This window comes from Balaenoptera acutorostrata, chromosome 3 (genome assembly GCF_949987535.1).
Source record: "Balaenoptera acutorostrata chromosome 3, mBalAcu1.1, whole genome shotgun sequence".
Lineage (NCBI taxonomy): Eukaryota > Metazoa > Chordata > Mammalia > Artiodactyla > Balaenopteridae > Balaenoptera > Balaenoptera acutorostrata.
Genome location: NC_080066.1, coordinates 37,078,649 through 37,098,428, shown reverse-complemented (window position 1 = coordinate 37,098,428; position 19,780 = coordinate 37,078,649). Strand labels below are relative to the sequence as shown.

Genomic DNA, 19,780 nt, shown 5'->3' with positions numbered 1-19,780 from the left:
AAACACAAACACGTGGAGGCCAAACAATATGTTACTAAACAACCAATGGATCACTGATGAGATCAAAGAGGAAATCAAAAAATACCTAGAGACAAATGAAAACGAAAGCATGACAATCCAAAACCTATGGGACATAGCTAAAGAAGTTCTAAGAGGGAATTTTATAGCTATACAATCTTACCTCAGGAAACAAGAAAAAAATCTCAAGTAAACAACCTAACCTTACACCTAAAGCAACTAGAGAAAGAAGAACAAACAAAACCCAAAGTTAGTAGAGGGAAAGAAATCACAAAGATCAGAGCAGAAATAAATGAAATAGAAACGAAGAAAACAGAAAAAAATAAATGACACTAAAAGCTGGTTCTGTGAAAAGATAAACAAAATTGATAAACCTTTTTCTTGATGAAACTCATCAAGAAAAAAAGGGAGAGGGCTCAAATTGATAAAATTAGAAATGAAAAAGGAGAAGTTACAACTGACGACACAGAAATACAAAGGATCATAAGAGACTATTACAGGCAATCATATGCCAATAAACTGGACAACCTAGAAGAAATGGACAAATTCTTAGAAAGGTACAACCTTCCAAGACTGAACCAGGAAGAAATAGAAAATATGAACAGAGCAATCACAAGTACTGAAATTGAAACTGTGATTAAAAAACTCCCAACAAACAAAAGTCCAGGACCAGATGGCTTCACAGGCGAATTCTATCAAACATTTAGATGAGAGTTAACACCTATCCTTCTGAAACTATTCCAAAACATTGCAGAGGAAGGAACACTCCCAAACTCATTCTATGAGGCCACCATTACCCTGATACCGAAACCAGACAAAGATACCACAAAAAAAGGAAATTACAGACCAATATCACTGATGAACATACATGCAAAAATCCTCAACAAAATACTAGCAAACCGAATCCAACAATACATTAAAAGGATGATACACTATGATCAAGTGGGTTTTATCCTGGGGATGCAAGGATTCTTCAGTATCTGCAAATCAATCAGTGTGATACACCACATTAACAAGTTGAGGAATAAAAACCATGTGATCATTTCAATAGATGGCAGTAAAAGCTTCTGAGAAAATTCAACACCCATTTATGATAAATAAGTCTCCAGAAAGTGGGCAAAGAGGGAACCTACTGCAACATAATAAAGGCCATGTATGACAAACCCACAGCTAACACCATACTGAATGGTGAAAAGCTGAAAGCATTTCCTCTCAGATCAGGAACAAGACAACGATGTGCACTCTTGCCACTTTTATTCAAGGTAGTTTTGGAAGTCCTAGCCACAGCAATCAGAGAAGAAAAAGAAATGAAAAGAATCCAAATTGGAAAAGAAGAAGTAAAACTGTCACTGTTTGCAAATGACATGTTACTATACATAGAAAATCCTGAAGATGCTACCAGTAAACTACTAGGGCTCATCAATGAATTCAGTAAAATTGAAGGATACAAAATTAACACACAGAAATCTCTTGCATTCCTATACACTAACAACAAAAGATCAGAAAAAGAAATTAAGGAAACAATCGCATTCACCATTGCAACAGAAAGAATAAAATACCTAGGAATAAACCTACCTAAGGGGGGGTAAAAGACCTGTATGTACTCCGAAAACTATAAGACACTGATGAAAGAAATCAAAGATGACACAAACAGATGGATAGATATACCATGTTCTTGGATTGGAAGAATCAATATTGTCAAAATGACTATACTGCCCAAGGCAATCTATAGATTCACTGTAATCTGTATCAAATTACCAGTGGCATTTTTCACAGAACTAGAACAAAAAATTTTGAAATCTGTATGGAAACACAAAAGACCCTGAATAGACAAAGCAATCCTGAGAAGGAAAAAGGGAGCTGGAGGAATCAGGCTCCCTGACATCAGACTATATTACAAACCTACAGTCATCAAAGCATTACAGTACTGGCACAGAAATAGAAATATAGATCAGTGGAACAGGATAGAAAGCCCAGAAATAAACCCACGCACCTATGGTCCTTAATCTACAACAAAGGAGGCAAGAATATACAATGAAGAAAAGACAGTCTCTTCAATAAGTGGTGCTGTGAAAACTGGACAGCTACATGTAAAAGAATGAAATTAAAACATTCTTTAACCCCATACACAAAAATAAACTCAAAATTGATTAAAGACCTAAATGTAAGACCAGATACTATAAAACTCTTAGAGGAAAACATAGGCAGAACACTCTTTGACATAAATTGCAGCAATATCTTTTTCGATCCACCTCCTAGAGTAATGAAAATAAAAACAAAAATAAGCAAATGGGATCTAATTAAACTTAAAAGCTTTTGCACAGCAAAGGAATCCATAAACAAAACGAAAAGACAACCCACAGAATCAGAGAAAATTTTTGCAAACAAAGCAACTGACAAGGGATTAATCTCCAAAATATACAAACAGCTCATGCAGCTCTATATCAAATAAAACAAACAACCCAATCAAAAAATAGGCAGAAGATCTAAATAGACATTTCTCCAAAGAAGACATACAGATGGCCAAAAAGGACATGAAAAGATGCTCATCATCACTAGTTGTTAGAGAAATGCAAATCAGAACTACCATGCGGTACTACCTCGCACCAGTCAGAATGGCCACCATCAAAAAGTCTACAAACACGGGCTTCCCTGGTGGCGCAGTTGTTAGGAATCTGCCTGCCAGTGCAGGGGACACGGGTTCGAGCCCTGGTCCAGGAATATCCCACATACCACGGAGCAACTTAGCCCGTGCGCCACAGCTACTGAGCCTGCGCTCTAGAGCCCGTGAGCCACAACTACTGAAGCCCGTGCACCTAGAGCCCATGCTCTGCAACAAGAGAAGCCACTGCAATAAGAAGCCCACATGCAGCAATGAAGACCCAACTCAGCCAAAAATAAATAAAATAAATTTATATTAAAAAAAAGAAGTCTACAAACAATAAATGATGGAGAGGGTGTGGAGAAAAGGGAACCCTCCTGCACTGTTGGTGGGAATGTAAATTGTTACAACCACCATGGAGAACAGTATGGAGGTTCCTTAAAAAGCTAAAGCTAGAACTACCACATGATCCTGAAATCCCACTCCTGGGCATATATCTGAAGAAAACCATAATCCGAAAGGATACGTGCACCCTAGTGTTCCTTGCAGCACTATTTACAATAGCCAAGACATGGAAGCAACCTAAATGTCCATCAGCAGAGGAATGGATAAAGAAATGGATAAAGAAAATGTGGCACATATATACAGTGGAATATTACTCAGCAATTTAAAAAAAAGAATGAAATAATGCCATTTGCAGTAACATGGATGGACCTAGAGGTTATCATACTAAGTGAAGTAACTCAGACAAAGACAAATCTCATATGATATCACTTCTATGTGGAATCTAAAAAAAAATGATAAAAATGAACTTATTTACAAAACAGAAACAGACTCACAGACTTCAAAAACAAACCTATGGTTACCAAAGGGGAAACATGGTGGAGAGGGAGAAATTAGGAGTTTGGGATTAACAGATACACACTACTATATATAAAATAGATAATCAACAAGGACCTGTATATAACACAGGGAACTCTACTCAATATTCTATAATAACCTATGTGGGAAAAGAATCTGAAAAAGAATGGACATATGTATATGTGTAACTGAATCACTTTGCTATATACCTGAAACTAACACAACATTGTAAATCAACTATATTCCAATATAAAATAAAAATTAATAATTTAAAAAATAAAAAATTACAAAGCCAAAAGTTGATTCTTTGACAGAATTAACAAAATTGGTGAATACCTAGCTGGAATAATCAAGAGGAAAGAGGGAATGCAAATTACCAGTATCAGGAATGAAAGTATTGTCATTTGACAATGACAAGAAATAACAAATTCTTGTCAAATTGACAAGAATAAATTTGACAAATGAAATGGATGAATTCCCTGAAAATTATAATTTACCAAAACACACAGGATTAAGCAATAACTTTAGAAGCCCCGCAGTAAAGAAATTCTTTGTCAAAATGTTTTATTTAAAGATTTTTTTCACAAAGAAAACTCTAAATGGTTTCATTGAAGAAGTCTATCAAACACTTAAGAAATAATGCTAGTCTTACAATATATGAGAAAATAGAGGTGAGAACACTTTTCAACTCATTTTATGAAGCCATTATTATCCTGATATGTAATCTGACAAAGATAGTACCAGGCAGTTCATAATCCTCATGAACATAGATGCAGAGGTACTTAATTGAACAGTATATAAAGAGCGTTAATATATCACTAAATAGAGTTATCCCCCAAAATGCAAGGTTGGTTTAATATCAGAAAAATCAATTATTATAATTCACCATACTAATTAAAGGAGAAAAACCATATGATTGTTTCAGTAGATGGAGAAAAAGCATTTGACAAAATTCAGCATCCATTCATCGTAAAAAATTTTAGCAAACAAGGAATAGAACTTATTTTTAAAAGGGTATCTACAAAAACTTATAGCTATCATTGTATTTAATGGTGAAATATTAAATACATTTTTCTTAAGATTGGAAACAAGGGAAGGGTTCCCATTCTATTCTGTTCCATCAGTGTATTTGTTATCTTTATGCCAATACCACACTGACTTGATCATTGTTAACTTCTGAAGCCAAATAGTATAAACTGTTCAACTTTTTCAAATTTGCTTTGTTTATACAAGGTCCTTCACCTTTCCATATAAACTTTAGAAGGAAATATTAAATACATTTTCTTTAAGATTGGAAACAAGGCAAGGGTACCCATTCGAACTCCTTTTATCCAACATTTTATTGGCAGTCCTAGCCATTGCAACAAGGCAAGGGAAATAAAGATGTACAAAGAACAGAAAGTAAGACATAAATTTGTTCTATTTGCAGATGACATGATTCTTTTTAATGCTGAAAACTCTAAGGAGTGTACAAAACAATTACTAGCATTAATAAGTGGAAATTATTTAGCAAGGTTATAGGACACAAGCTCATTATACAAAGTCAGTTGTATTATTTGGTGTACTAGATGCAGACAATGGGAAAATGAAACTAAAAACCCAATCCCATTTACAATAGCAATAAAAAACAAAAATTACTTAGGATAAATTTAACAAAGGAAGGCCCGTTCTTTACACTGAAAACCACAAAACATTGCTGAGAAAGAACACTTCAATAAGTGGAGAGGTGTACCATGTCCACAGATTGGAAGGCTCAATGTTGTTAAAATACAGTTCTTTCCAAATCAATGTATAGATTCAGTGCAGTCCCAATCAGAATCCCAGCAGTTATTTTGGTAAAAATTGACAAACTGATTCTAAAATTTATAAAGCTGAAGGACCTTGAATAAACAACACAAACTTGAAAAAGTTGGACGATTTATACTATTTGACTTAAGAACTTAACAATAACCAAGCTGGTGTGATACTGGCATAAAGATAACAAATACATTGATGGGACACAATAGAAATCCCAGAAATAGGCCACATTTATACAATCAGTGGGGAAAGGAAAATTTTTTTCAGCAAGTGGTGTTGGAATATTTGGATATCTCTATCCAACAAAAAATGAACCACAACTCCTACCTCATTCCGTGGAGAAATATCAGTTCACAATGGATCATAGACCTAAATACAAAAGTTTTAGAGAAAACACAGGAGAATATACTCAATTAATTGGAATGGGATAGATGTTTCTTAGGTACAGAAAACAGCAACCATAAAAAGAAAATTTGGTGAGAACCAAAATTCAGAAATTATTCTCATCTAAACACAGCTAAGAAAATGAACAGGGAAGGCACACTGGAAGAAAATATACACAAATCATATCTGACAAAGGACTGTATTCAGGATATATAAAGAACTCAATAATAAGCCAAACCACCTAATTAAAAATACCAATTTTTAAGAGCGTGAGGTGCCCAGTGATCTGACTGACGAGTCTGGGGCGTAGTGCGACTCCAACCGCTCAGGGTCCTGCGACGTACATTAACCACAGCCGCACTTTGGCCGTCACCACCCAACACACCGACGACTGCATTGTACTCATTACAACAGTCTAGGGTGATGGCACCTCCCCATTCCAAAGAGTCTTAACAAGCCGTGTGGATGAAAGGCTCTTGGTGCTCCAGCCAGGCATCAGGGCCGTGCCTCTGAGGTGGGAGAGCCAACTTCAGAACACTGGTCCACAAGAGAGCTCCCAGCTCCATGTAATACCAAACGGCAAAAATCTCCCAGAGATCTCCATCTCAACATCAAGACCCAGCTTCACCCAACGACCAGCAAGCTACAGTGCTGGACACCCTATGCCAAACAACTAGCTAGACAGGAACACAACCCCATCCATTAGCAGAGAGGCTGCCTAAAATCAAAATAAGGCCACAGACACCCCAAAATACACCACCAGACGTGGACGTGCCCACCAGAAAGACAAGATCTAGCCTCATCCACCAGAACTCAGGCACTAGTTCCCTCCACCAGGAAGCCTACACAACCCACTGAACCAACCTTAGCCACTGGGGACAGATACCAAAAACAACGGGAACTACGAACCTGCAGCCTGTGAAAAGGAGACCCCAAACACAGTAAGATAGGCAAAATGAGACGACAGAAAAACACACAGCAGATGAAGGAGCAGGCTCAAAACACACTGGACTTAACAAATGAAGAGGAAATAGGTAGTCTACCTGAAAAAGAATTCAGAATAATGATAGTAAGGATGATCCAAAATCTTGGAAATAGAATAGACAAAATGCAAGAAACATTTAACAAGGATGTAGAAGAACTAAAGAGGAACCAAGCAATGATGAAAAACACAATAAATGAAATTAAAAATACTCTAGATGGGATCAATAGTAGAATAACTGAGGCAGAAGAAAGGATAAGTGACCTGGAAGATAAAATGGTGGAAATAACTACTACAGAGCAGGATAAAGGAAAAAGAATGAAAAGAACTGAGGACAGTCTCAGGGACCTCTGGGACAACATTAAACGTGCCAACATTCGAATTATAGGGGTACCAGAAGAAGAAGAGAAAAAGAAAGGGACTGAGAAAATTTTTGAAGAGATTATAGTTGAAAACTTCCCTAATATGGGAAAGGAAATAGTTAATCAAGTCCTGGAAGCACAGAGAGTCCCATACAGGATAAACCCAAGGAGGAACACGCCAAGACACATATTAATCAAACTGTCAAAAATTAAATATAAGGAAAACATATTAAAGGCAGCAAGGGAAAAAAAACAAATAACACACAAGGGAATCCCCATAAGGTTAACATCTGATCTCTCAGCAGAAACTCTGCAAGCCAGAAGGGAGTGGCAGGATATACTTAAAGTCATGAAGGAGAAAAACCTACAACCAAGATTACTCTACCCAGCAAGGATCTCATTCAGATTCGATGGAGAAATTAAAACCTTTACAGACAAGCAAAAGCTGAGAGAGTTCAGCACCACCAAACCAGCTTTACAACAAATGCTAAAGGAACTTCTCTAGGCAAGAAACACAAGAGAAGGAAAACACCTACAATAACAAACCCAATACATTTAAGAAAATGGGAATAGGAACATACATATCGATAATTACCTTGAATGTAAATGGATTAAATGCTCCCACCAAAAGACACAGGCTGGCTGAATGGATACAAAAACAAGACCCATACATATGCTGTCTACAAGAGACCCACTTCAGACCTAGGGACACATACAGACTGAAAGTGAGGGGATGGAAAAAGATATTCCATGCAAATGGAAATCAAAAGAAAGCTGGAGTAGCAATTCTCATATCAGACAAAATGGACTTTAAAATAAAGACTATTACAAGAGACAAAGAAGGACACTATATAATGATCAAGGGATTGATCCAAGAAGAAGGTATAACAATTGTAAATATTTATGCACCCAACATAGGAGCACCTCAATACATAAGGGAAATACTAACAGCCATAAAAGGGGAAATCGACAGTAACACAATCATAGTAGGGAACTTTAACACCCCACTTTCACCAATGGACAGATCATCCAAAATGAAAATAAATAAGGAAACACAAGCTTTAAATGATACATTAAACAAGATGGACTTAATTGATATTTATAGGACATTCCACCCAAAAACAACAGAATACACATTTTTCTCAAGTGCTCATGGAACATTCTCCAGGATAGATCATATCTTGGGTCACAAATCAAGCCTAGGTCAATTTAAGAAAATTGAAATCGTATCAAGTATCTTTTCCGACCACAACGCTATGAGACTAGATATCAATTACAGGAAAAGATCTGTAAAAAATACAAACACATGGAGGCTACACAATACATTACTTAATAACGAAGTGATTACTGAAGAAATCAAAGGGGAAATCAAAAAATACCTAGAAACAAATGACAATGGAGACACGACGACCCAAAACCTATGGGACACAGCAAAAGCAGTGCTAAGAGGGAAGTTTATAGCAATACAAGCCTACCTCAAGAAACAGGAAACATCTCGAATAAACAACCTAACCTTGCACCTAAAGCAATTAGAGAAAGAAGAACAAAAAAACCCCAAAGCCAGCAGAAGGAAAGAAATTATAAAGATCAGGTCAGAAATAAATGAAAAAGAAATGAAGGAAACAATAGCAAAAATCAATGAAACTAAAAGCTGGTTCTTTGAGAAGATAAACAAAATTGATAAACCATTAGCCAGACTCATCAAGAGAAAAAGGGAGAAGACTCAGATCAATAGAATTAGAAATGAAAAAGGAGAAGTAACCACTGACACTGCAGAAATACAAAAGATCATGAGAGATTACTACAAGCAACTCTATGCCAATAAAATGGACAACCTGGAAGAAATGGACAGATTCTTAGAAATGCACAAACTGCCGAGACTGAACCAGGAAGAAATAGAAAATATGAACAGACCAATCACAAGCACTGAAATTGAAACTGTGATTAAAAACCTTCCAACAAACAAAAGCCCAGGACCAGATGGCTTCACAGGCGAATTCTATCAAACATTTAGAGAAGAGCTAACACCTATCCTTCTCAAACTCTTCCAAAATATTGCAGAGGGAGGAACACTCCCAAACTCATTCTACGAGGCCACCATCACCCTGATACCAAAACCAGACAAAGATGTCACAAAGAAAGAAAACTACAGGCCAATATCACTGATGAACATAGATGCAAAAATCCTCAACAAAATACTAGCAAACAGAATCCAACAGCACATTAAAAGGATCATACACCATGATCAAGTGGGGTTTATCCCAGGAATGCAAGGATTCTTCAATATACGCAAATCAATCAATGTGATACACCATATTAACAAATTGAAGGAGAAAAACCATATGATCATCTCAATAGATGCAGAGAAAGCTTTTGACAAAATTCAACACCCATTTATGATAAAAGCCCTGCAGAAAGTAGGCATAGAGGGAACTTTCCTCAACATAATAAAGGCCATATATGACAAACCCACAGCCAACATTGTCCTCAATGGTGAAAAACTGAAACCATTTCCACTAAGATCAGGAACAAGACAAGGTTGCCCACTCTCACCACTATTATTCAACATAGTTTTGGAAGTGTTAGCCACAGCAATCAGAGAAGACAAAGAAATAAAAGGAATCCAAATCGGAAAAGAAGAAGTAAAGCTGTCACTATTTGCAGATGACATGATACTATACATAGAGAATCCTAAAGAGGCTACCAGAAAACTCCTAGAGCTAATCAATGAATTTGGTAAAGTAGCAGGATACAAAATTAATGCACAGAAATCTCTTGCATTTCTATACACTAATGACGAAAAATCTGAAAGTGAAATTAAGAAAACACTCCCATTTACCATTGCAACAAAAAGAATAAAATATCTAGGAATAAACCTACCTAAGGAGACAAAAGACCTGTATGCAGAAAATTATAAGACACTGATGAAAGAAATTAAAGATGATACAAATAGATGGAGAGATATACCATGTTCCTGGATTGGAAGAATCAACATTGTGAAAATGTCTCTACTACCCAAAGCAATCTACAGATTCAATGCAATCCCTATCAAACTACCACTGGCATTTTTCACAGAACTAGAACAAAAAATTTCACAATTTGTATGGAAACACAAAAGACCCCGAATAGCCAAAGCAATCTTGAGAACGAAAAATGGAGCTGGGGGAATCAGGCTCCCTGACTTCAGACTATATTACAAAGCTTCAGTAATCAAGACAGTTTGGTATTGGCACAAAAACAGAAATATAGATCAATGGAACAGGATAGAAAGCCCAGAGATAAACCCACACACATATGGTCAACTTATCTTTGATAAAGGAGGCAAGCATATACAGTGGAGAAAAGACAGCCTCTTCAATAAGTGGTGCTGGGAAAATTGGACAGGAACATGTAAAAGTATGAAATTAGAACACTCCCTGACACCATGCACAAAAATAAACTCAAAATGGATTAAAGACCTAAGTGTAAGGGCAGACACTATCAAACTCTTAGAGGAAAACATAGGCAGAACACTCTATGACATACATCACAGCAAGATTCTTTTTGACCCAGCTCCCAGAGAAATGGAAATAAGAACACAAATAAACAAATGGGACCTAATGAAACTGAAAAGCTTTTGCACAGCAAAGGAAACCATAAACAAGACCAAAAGACAACCCTCAGAATGGGAGAAAATATTTGCAAATGAAGCAACTGACAAAGGATTAATCTCCAAGATTTACAAGCAGCTCATGCAGCTCAATAACAAAAAAACGAACAACCCAATCCAAAAATGGGCAGAAGATCTAAATAGACATTTCTCCAAAGAAGATATACAGATGGCCTACAGACACATGAAAGAATGCTCAACATCATTAATCATTAGAGAAATGCAAATCAAAACTACAATGAGATATCATCTCACACCGGTCAGAATGGCCATCATCAAAAAATCTAGAAACAGTAAATGCTGGAGAGGGTGTGGAGGAAAGGGAACACTCTTGCACTGTTGGTGGGAATGTAAATTGATACAGCCACTATGGAGAACAGTATGGAGGTTCCTTACAAAACTAAAAATAGAACTACCATACGACCCAGCAATCCCACTACTGGGCATATACCCTGAGAAAACCATAGGTCAAAAAGAGTCATGTACCAAAATGTTCATTGCAGCTCTATTTACAATAGCCAGGACATGGAAGCAACCTAAGTGTCCATCGACAGATGAATGGATAAAGAAGATGTGGCACATATATACAATGGAATATTACTCAGCCATAAAAAGAAATGAAATGGAGGTATTTGTAATGAGGTGGATGGAGTTAGAGTCTGTCATACCGAGTGAAGTAAGTCAGAAAGAGAAAAACAAATACAGTATGCTAACACATATATATGGAATCTAAGGGGAAAAAAAAAAAAAAGGCCATGAAGAACCTAGTGGCAAGACGGGAATAAAGACACGGACCTACTAGAGAATGGACTTGAGGATATGGGGAGGGGGTGGGGTGAGATGTGACAGGGTAAGAGAGTGTCATGGACATATATACACTACCAAATGTAAAATAGATAGCTAGTGGGAAGCAGCCGTATAGCACAGGGAGATCAGCTCGGTGCTTTGTGACCACCTAGAGGGGTGGGATGGGGAGGGTGGGAGGGAGGGAGATGCAAGAGGGAAGAGAAATGGGAACATATTGTATATGTATAACTGATTCACTTTGTTATAAAGCAGATGCTAACACACTATTGTAAGGCAATTATACTTCAATAAAGAAGTTTGAGGAAAAAAAAAAAAAAAAAAAGAATAAAGCCTGGGAGGCCCATAGAGCAGATTCTTAAAATCGCATCTGTGTGTATATAATAAACTTCTGACATTTGCTTTTTGTGATCAAAAAAAAAAAAAAAAAAAAAGAGTACTTGAAGAAAATATTTTGCAACATATTTTTTAAAATAAAAGTAATATTACTATAAATTAAAAAAAAATACCAATTTTTAAAAACGATCATTTATTTATTTATTTATTTATGGCTGTGCTGGGTCTTTGTTGCTGCACGTGGGCTTTCTCTAGTTGTGGCGAGTGGGGGCTACTCTTCACTGTGGTACGCGGGCTTCTCATTGCAGTAGCTTCTTGTTGCAGATCACGGGCTCTAGGCATGCAGCCTTCAGTTAGTTGTGGCACATGGGCTCAGTAGTTGTGGCTTATGGGCCCTAGAGCACAGGCTCAGTAGTTGTGGCGCACGGGCTTAGTTGCTCCACAGCATGTGGGATCTTCCCAGACCAGGGCTCGAACCCATGTCTCCTGCATTGGCAGGTGGATTCTTAACCACTGTGCCACCAAGGAAGTCCAAAAATACCAAATTTTTTTTTTTTATAAATTTATTTATTTATTTATTTATTTATTTTTGGCTGTGTTGGGTCTTCGTTGCTGCACGGGGGCTTTCTCTAATTGCAGCGAGCCGGAACTACTCTTCTGGGGTGGCTTCTTTGTTGCGGAGCACAGGCTCTAGGTGTGCGGCTTCAGTAGTTGTGGCACGAGGGCTCAGTAGTTGTGGCTCACGGGCTTAGTTGCTCCGCGGCATGTGGGAATCTTCCCAGACCAGGGCTCGAACCCATGTCTCCTGCATTGGCAGGCGGATTCTTAACCACTGCGCCACCAGGGAAGTCCCCCTACCAAATATTTTAACAGACACTTCACAAAAGATATATGAAAATGTGCTGAACATCATTAGTAATCAGGGAAATGCAAATTAAAACAACAATGAAATACCACTACACATCCACTAGGATGGCTAAAAATTAAAAAGACTGACAACAAAATGTTTGTGAAGATATGGAGCAACAAATTTATTCATCAGTGTAAAATGTGTAAAATGCTTATCACACAGTGATGATTTGTAAAATCATCGTCACCTTGGGAAGCAGTTTATCAAAGGTTTTGTTTGTTTTACTGTGGTAAAACAAAATTACCATTTTAGATGATCATGGTTTTTTCTTTCACTCTTTTAATGTAGTGTATTACATCAATTGATTTCAGATGCTGAATCATCCTTATATTGCAGGACTAAAATCCCACTTGGTCATGGTGTATGATCCTTTAATATGCCACTGGATTGTTTGCTAGTATTTTGTTGAGGGTTTTTGCATCAGTATTCATAAGGGATATCAGTCTGTAGTTTTCTTGTGTCTTTGTTAGGCTTTGGTATCTGAGCAATGCTGGCCTCATTGATTGAGGTAGGAAGTATTCTCTTCAAATTTTTGGAAGTGTTTGAGAAGGATTGGTGTTAATTGTATTGAAGAGCTTGGTAGAATTCACAGGTGAAGCCATCTGGTCCTGAGCTTTTCTTTGTTGGGAGGTTTTTTATTACTAACTGAATATCCTTACTAGTTACAGGTCTATTCAGATTCTCTCTTTCTTCATAATTGAGCCTTAGTAGGTTGTGTGGGTAGGAATTTGTACATTTCATCTAGGTTATCCAGTTTGTTGGCATACAGTTGCTCATGGCACTTCCTTATAATCCTTTTATTTTTGTAAAATCAATAGTAATGTCCCTACTTCCATTTCCGATTTCAATAATTGGAGTCTTTCTTTTTTCTTAGTCAATCTAGCTAAAGTTTTTTCAATTTTGTTGATCTTTTCAAGGAACCAACTTTTGGTTTTGTTGATTTTCTCTATTTTTCTATTCTCCATTTTTCTTATCTCTGCTCTAGTCTATTAGTTCCTTCCTTTTGCTAGCTTAGGGTTTAGTTTGTTCTTTTTCTAGTTCCTTAAGATCTAAAGTTAGGTTGTTGATTTAAGAGCTTTCTTCTTTTTTTTTTTTTTTTAAACTTTTGGGTTTATTTATTTATTTATTTATTTATTTATTTATGGCTGTGTTGGGTCTTCGTTTCTGTGCGAGGGCTTTCTCTAGTTGCGGCAAGTGGGGCCACTCTTCATCGCGGTGCACGGGCCTCTCACTATCGCGGCCTCTCCTGTTGCGGAGCACAGGCTCCAGACGCGCAGGCTCAGCAATTGTGGCTCACGGGCCTAGTTGCTCCATGGCATGTGGGATCTTCCCAGTACAGGGCTCGAACCCGTGTCCCCTGCATTGGCAGGCAGACTCTCAACCACTGCGCCACCAGGGAAGCCCCTCTTCTTTTTTAACATAGGCATTTACAGCTATAAATGTCCCTCTTAGCACTGCTTTTACTGCATTCCATACCTTTCCATATGTTGTGTTTTCATTTTTATTTGTCTCTAGGTATCTTAAAATTTCCCTTGTGATTTCTTCTTTGACCCTTTGGTTGAGAGTGTATTGTTTAATTTCCACTTTCAGTTTACTTTCTGTTGTTGATTTCCAGTTTCATTACACTGTTATTGGAAAAGGTACTTTGTATGATTTTGATCTTTTAAAATTCATTGACTTGTTTTATGGCCTAACATATATTCTATCCTGGAGAATGTTCCATTTGCACTTGAGAAAAATACGTATTCTGTTTTTGGGTGAATGTTCTCTATGTCTGTTGGGTCCAGTTGGTTAACAGTGTTGTTCAAGTCCTTAATTCCTTATTGATCTGGCTGTTCTGTCCATTATTCAAAGCGTGTTATTGAAGTCTCCAACTATTATTGTAGAAGTGTCTGTTTCTCCCTTCAATTCTGTCAATGTTTTCTTCATACATTTTGGAACTCCAATTGGTGCATATGTGCTTATAATTGTTAAATCTTCTTGGTGAATTGCCCCATTTATTAATAATGTCCTTTGTCTCTTGGAACCATTTTTGACTTAAAGTCTTTTTTGTCTGATATTAACAAAGCCACCTCAGCTTTCTTTTGGTTATCTGCATGGAATATCTTTTTCCATCCTTTCACTTTCAACCTATGTCCTGGTATCTAATGTGAGTTTTTGTAGACAAAATATAGTTGGGTCATGTGTTTTTATCCATTCTGCCAGCTGTGCCTTTTGATTGGGGAGTTTAATACATTTACATTTAAAATAATTACTGACAGAGAAGGACATACTTTTGCCACTTTGTCTTAGGCATGTCTTATAGCTTTTTTGTCCCTCATTTTTTCCATTACCGCCTTTGTGTTTGATTTTTTTGTAGCACCATGTTTGATCCACTTCTCATTTCCTTTGCAGATATTCTATGGGTTACTTTTTGTACGGTTACCATAGAAATTACATTATAACATCCTGAAGTTCTAGCAGTTTAAGTTGATACCAACCTATATTTCAGTTGTATACACAAACTCCTATACAGCTCTGTTTCTCCACCCCACTTTCTTTTCTTTTTTTAATAAATTTATTTTTTGGCTGCATTGGATTTTCGTCACTGGGTATGGGCTTTCTGTAGTTGCGGTGAGCGGGAGCTACTCTTCATTGTGGTGCTTGGTCTTCTCATTGCGGTGGCGTCTCGTTGCAGAGCATGGGCTCTAGGTGCGTGGCCTTCAGTAGTTGTGGCACACAGGTTCAGTAGTTGTGGCTCAAGGGCTCTAGAGTGCAGACTCAGTAGTTGTGGTGCACAGGCTTAGTTGCTCCGCGGCATGTGTGATCTTCCCAGACCAAGGGCTCGAACCCATGCCCTCTGCATTGGCAGGCGGATTCTTAACTACTGCGCCACCAAGGAAGTCCCCCACTTTGTTCTTGATGTCACAAATAATGTGTTTATATATTGTGTGCCTATTAACACAGATTTGTAATTTTTATGCACTTGTCTTTTAAATCCTGTAGAAAATAAAAAGTGGAATTTCAAGCCAAAATTGCAATAATACTCTTTTTCATATGTGCTATGTATTTACCTTTACTGGAGATCTTTATATCTTTATATGACTTTAAGTTGCCATCTAGCTTCCTTTCATTTCAACCTGAAAAGACTCCCTTTATCATTTCTTGTAGGCTAGATCTAGTGGTAATGAATTTTCTCTGCTTTTGTTTATCTGGGAATGTCTTTCATTTCTTCCTCATTTTTGAAGGACCGTTCTGCCAGATATAGAATTCTGGGTTGACAGGTTTTTTTCTTTTAGCCCCTTATGTAATTATCCCAGTGCCTACTGGCCTCCAAGGTTTCTGCTGAGAAATCAGCTGATCATCTTATTGAGACTGTCTTCTCATGTGTATGTGATGAGTCATTTTCCTCTTGCTGCTTTCAAGATTCTCACTTTGTCTTGGCTTTTGACAGTTTGGTTATAATGTGTTTCAGTATGGTTGTTTTGGGGTTTATCCTACTTGGAGTTGTTTACCTTCTTGGATTTGTAGATTTGTGTTTTTCTTCAAATTATGGCAGTTACGGGCTATTATTTCTTCCTCTTTTTTTGAATTTTTTTTTTTTTTATAAAACAGGTTCTTATCAGTTATCTATTTTATACGTATTGGTGTATATATGGTCAATCCCAATCTCCCAGTTCATCCCACCACCACCATCCACGCCCCCGCTTTCCCCCCTTGGTATCCATATGTTTGTTCTCTACATCTGTGTCTCTATTTCTGCCTTGCAAACTGGTTCATCTGTACCATTTTTCTAGATTCCACATATATGCGTTAACATATGATATTTGTTTTTCTCTTTCTGACTTACTTCACTCTGTATGACAGTCTCTAGGTCCATCCACGTCTCTGCAAATGACCCAATTTCGTTCCTTTTTATGGCTGAGTAATATTCCATTGTATATATGTACCACATCTTCTTTATTCATTCGTCTGTCAATGGGCATTTAGGTTGCTTCCATGACCTGGCTATTGTAAATAGTGCTGCAGTGAACATTGGGGTGCATGTGTCTTTTTGAATTATGGTTTTCTCTGGGTATATGCCCAGTGGGCTATTATTTCTTCAAATAATCTCTGCTCCTTTTTTTTTTTTCTCTTTTCTCTTTCCTACACTCTGATAATGCATGTATTTGTCTGTTTGAGGTTGTCCTGTAAATTACTTAGGGTATTGTCACTTTTATTTATTTTTCTTTCTCCTCTTCAGACTTGATAATTTCAAATGTCCTATCTTCAAATTTATTGATTCTTTCTTCTGCCTGCTCAGATCTGTTGTTGAACCCCTCTAGTGAATTTTTCAATTCACTTTTTGTGTTTTTCAGCTCCAGAATTGTTATTCGGCTCTTCTTTATAATTTCTGTCTCTTTATTGATACTCTCATTTTGTTCATATATCATTTTCCTGATTTCCTTTATCCTTTAGCATTTAATCCATGTTTTCTTTTAGCACTAGTGCATGTTTAAGATAGTTGTTTTAAAGTCTTTAATAAATCATTGCGGGTACCTCTTTAGGGATGGCTTCTGCCAATTTATTTTCTTCTTTTGAATGGGTTATGTTTTTCTGTTTCTTTGGCCTTGTGATTTTTTTTGTTGTTGAAAATTGGACATTTGAAAAAACAGCCACCTCTCCCAGTCTTTGCACTTTGGCTCTGTGCCAGGAAAGTCTTTCGCTAATTATCTGGGCATGTTCTGAGTCTTGGGATTAGCCCAACATGAAAGCTTACGGTCTCTTCAGGTCTTTTCTGAGCATGTCTTGCCTGAGACATTTCCCCTCTATATACAGCTGCTTTTGAATATCTTAATTTCCCCGAGAGGCTTTTCCTTGGGGCCTTAAATGGTGCATTTGTTTGTCTCCACCTGTAATCTCTTACCCCAGGCATCTGTGTGTCTGTCATCTCCATGCAGCTTTCCCAGTCAGTAACCATTGCTTTTCCACCTGAGAGCTGGATTAGGTGAAATAGAGGCTAGTCCTTTAGACAAACTCCAGACAGGTTAGAATGTTGCAAATAAGGTCAGCTCTACACTCCTTCCAGTTCGATTTAAACAGTTGAGAGCTGGGCTGCTGTCTCATCCAGACCAAGACTGTGCTAGGGAGGAGTCGGGCAAGGGTGAGTAAAAATACCATGACACTTCCTACCATTTTGAAAACGACTTTTTCTTGATTGGAGAGTCACTTGGTTACTGTAGAATCTTTGACTGTCTCCCAGGCATGGAGATCTCATTGGTGGCCTAGAAGTGGGGCATGGGCGCGGAGCACCTCATTGGCAAACAGTGGTCTTCAAAAGAGAATAAGGGCCTGAGAAGCTCCATGTACCTCTCACATTGGGCCAAAGAGAAGAAATACAAGCATGAGCATTTTCATTGACCTTCAACAAGTCAGCTGCTTCCATGTGGAGGGGAGGGCAGGCCTAGAGTGCAGCACCAACAGAAAAGCCTCTGGAGCCATGAACTGCTGAGCTCAGTGAGCCTCTGCTATGGCTTTCCCAAGAGAGCTGGTTCATTATCCAGCACGACCAGGGGGCAGTGCCAGGAGAGCACCCACCCTGTGGTACTGCTCTCTGAGCCAGACAGGCCAGTGGGCTGTGAACCTGAGGCTATTCCTGCACCCTCCGCCCCTTCCCATACACACCAGGGCAGAGAGTCATGCAGAGCTAACCCAGCAGTTTTCTGCGACGGCACTGGGGGACGGGGCTGCCAGCCTGTGGCCTGACAGCAGAGGCTTCACCAGCCAGCAGAGGCCAAGACTTGTCAATATTCCCTACTTAGTCTCTTCCCAGAGCACCCTCACCCTACCTTCCACACCTCCTGGAGTGTGCTCCTGGCCGGACAACTGCTGTAGATAGCCTCTGCCCTGCCTCTCAGGGCTCCCTGGCCTGTACAATCCTAGTCAGGCGTGTGCGACTTGGCTCTCTGGCCTGGAGCAGCAGGGGCTCTTACTGCTGGCTTCTGCCCTGACCCATAGTCCAGCACCATCCACCTGAACACAGGGAGCACAGGCCTCTTTCTTAGCCCCGTCCCCAGCACCCTCAACACCCACCTAACATAAGTCCATCTCTGCAGCACGGTGCTAGGTACAGTCCCTCCTAGGAAAACCCCCAAAGGTTACCTGCTGCCCTCAAGTGGAGATTCCATGTTGAGAGCTGCAGTGAGTCATTGTCAATTCCAGGGAAAGTCACCTGCCGTTAGCTGTGGGGCCCAGTTCTTCCAGTGGCTCGGGCCTCGGATGCATCCACCTTTGTGCAGGGCAAGGTGACTTCTAACCAGTCCCTGCGGCCCTGCTGGTGATTGCCAGGCCTCGGCAAAGACAGCAGAATAGAAGTGGAACGGAACAGGGGAGGCAGCTCCTGGCCAGTTGTCAAGAACAACAAAGGGGACTGGCCCAGTTTGCCCTGTGGGAACAGTTACAGGGGTAAGAGTTGGAGGGACAGGCCCTCAGCCCCAAGAGTAGGTTTTCTTTTGGTCTTGCTGAACATCTGAATTCTTGTCCCAGTGTTGGCCACTCAAGAAGTGCCCTCCACTCTCCCACAGCCTCAGATGGCCCACAGAGCTCAGCCACCAGAGCTTCTGGCAGATGGCCGAGCACACCACATACCTCCTGTCCTCAGCCCTTGCTCTCACTGACCGGCCCTCCACAGGCCACGACTGGTCAAAAAGTTATCTCATCCCAGGATCGCCACCCCTTCTGTCATCTTCTCACTATGCCTGGCCCAATAGGGCAGCCTGCCTGGACCATCAGGAACAATGATCCAGGTGCCTCTGAGGACAGCTGTGCCTTCCAGAGCCAGAGGATGGCTCCAGCCCTTCTAGCCAGGGCCGCCCCGGCCTTGCTCGGTCTTACACTCAGTCCCCCTCATCCTGCCCCTCGCGTGACCGTCTGCTTAACTCTCAGCCCTGGTTGCCTGCTCCAGCAGGGACCTCTCAGTGATTCTAATCGCACCCTCAAACCCTCTGAGTTCCCACCTCGTTCCAGGAAGACCCGCTGCTTCATCGTCACCCTCCAGGCATCCCCTCATCCTTTTCTCCAGGACCCTTTGATGAAAGCAACCTTATGAATAAAAAGA

General features: G+C 39.2%; 1 protein-coding gene across 6 annotated transcripts in view; it reads left to right on the top strand.

Annotated features, from left to right (window-relative positions):
* Positions 1 to 19,780, top strand: part of PDE8A (phosphodiesterase 8A) — a 155,489-nt gene that overhangs the window by 132,247 nt on the left and 3,462 nt on the right. The gene's annotated exons all lie outside the window — the stretch shown is intronic.